At 44.7% G+C, this 1,513-nt stretch overlaps 1 pseudogene across 1 annotated transcript; it reads right to left on the bottom strand.

The window, feature by feature from the left end:
- Positions 1 to 799: 799 nt before the first annotated feature.
- Positions 800 to 1,175, bottom strand: LOC308512638 (large ribosomal subunit protein eL34-like; annotated as a pseudogene). Its single transcript has one exon. The product of its transcript is annotated as a large ribosomal subunit protein eL34-like (transcript).
- Positions 1,176 to 1,513: the final 338 nt, after the last annotated feature.

Genomic DNA, 1,513 nt, shown 5'->3' with positions numbered 1-1,513 from the left:
GGTTATGGGTTCGATTCCAGTCAGGGCATATGCCCGGATTTCGGGATCGATTCCCAGTAGGGCATGTGAGAAGGCAGACGATTGATGATTTTCCCTCATCACTGATGTTTCTATTTCTCCCTCTCCCTTCCTCTCTGAAATTAATAAAAACATATTTAAAAATAAATAAATAAATAAATAAATAAATAAATAAATAAATAAGGGGGCATTACTCACAGGACCAAAGCCCCCCCTTTGACAGTGAGAGCCATATGCTGGTGCTGTGTCAAGCATTGCATGTGCCATCTCCTTTAGTCCTACAACAATCTTAGGAATTGGACGCTGTAATCACCCAGTTTTAGATAAAGAGATGTGAGACTCAGATAAACTATTGCTCGCCCAAGATCAGAATCGGTGGGTGACTGAGCCACCACTTGAACTCACTTGTGTCATTGCAACAAGCGCTCCCTTAAGCAGCATGCTCAGTGCCACCTGCAGCCCAAAGAGTCACTGGTTGTGCCATGCAAGAACTTCCAGCAGAAAAGCCCCTCCCCCAAAAATTCATGTTGACCTGGCAGCCCCTCCCTCCAAAATTCATGTTGACCTGGCAGCTATCTCAACTATGAAAATCAGGGCCTGAGCATTTTCCATGTTCTTCACTCACCTCCCTTTTAGCGATGCTCTGCCCACCAAGCATGTGGCTGGCAAAGATGCGACTTCCATGTTTGTTTTATTAGGGGAAGGACAAACCAGGTATACCTGCCTAACAGATGGGGTTCTTTATATTTTAAGCCTTTTGATTTTATTACTCAAAAAAGCTTCATTTTTTAAAAATTTCCTTAGCTTTCTGACTCTGTGCTTGTGCTTTCAACATGTTCACAATGATTATCTGTTCCTCAAGAAGAAAAGCACGTTTAAACCTGTCACTGACAGACACATTTCACACACGTGGATCCACTGTAGACCCTGCTGACATGTTTTTTCATTTTAGACAATCTCATTAGAACTTTAAGGCTCACCACACAAACTCCTCGAAGTTGACCTGGGCACACACCACATGCAGATTTTGGTGCTTTCCCAACTTTCTTGGTATAAAGGTAAACAATTCTATTGCCAGGGGCTTGGGGCAGCCTAGTTTTGTTAGTGCCTGTATTGTAGGGCAGCCTCTGATGGTATGTCAAACGCTGGGCCATGGCAAATGCCTGAAATCACCATCCTGAATGAGCAAAAGAATAGAGCTTGCAAGTTCAAAGGTCAAATGGACTCCAGATGGGGTTCTTGGTGTAATCTGGTACATGGCTCTCCCGGCTTATAGATGCCAGTCTCTGGATGTGGCTGAAGCAGATCAGCCTCTCATTCCATTGCCTTGGGAGCACTGATAAAACACCCAAATCCCAAACTTGCTGGGCTATGAGCCAGACCTCTTTGAAAGGCCACCAGAGTCCCCACCACCCTGTGAGGTTTGTATGGCCAAGCAAGAGCCAGCCAGGTGATCAGTCCTGAGGACATGTTTTTCATCAATTGCTTCTGGAAA

This window comes from Myotis nattereri (assembly GCF_964212035.1).
Source record: "Myotis nattereri genome assembly, chromosome: 1".
Classification (NCBI taxonomy): domain Eukaryota; kingdom Metazoa; phylum Chordata; class Mammalia; order Chiroptera; family Vespertilionidae; genus Myotis; species Myotis nattereri.
Note: the sequence above shows the minus strand (reverse complement) of the source record. Positions and strands in the feature narration are given on the sequence as shown.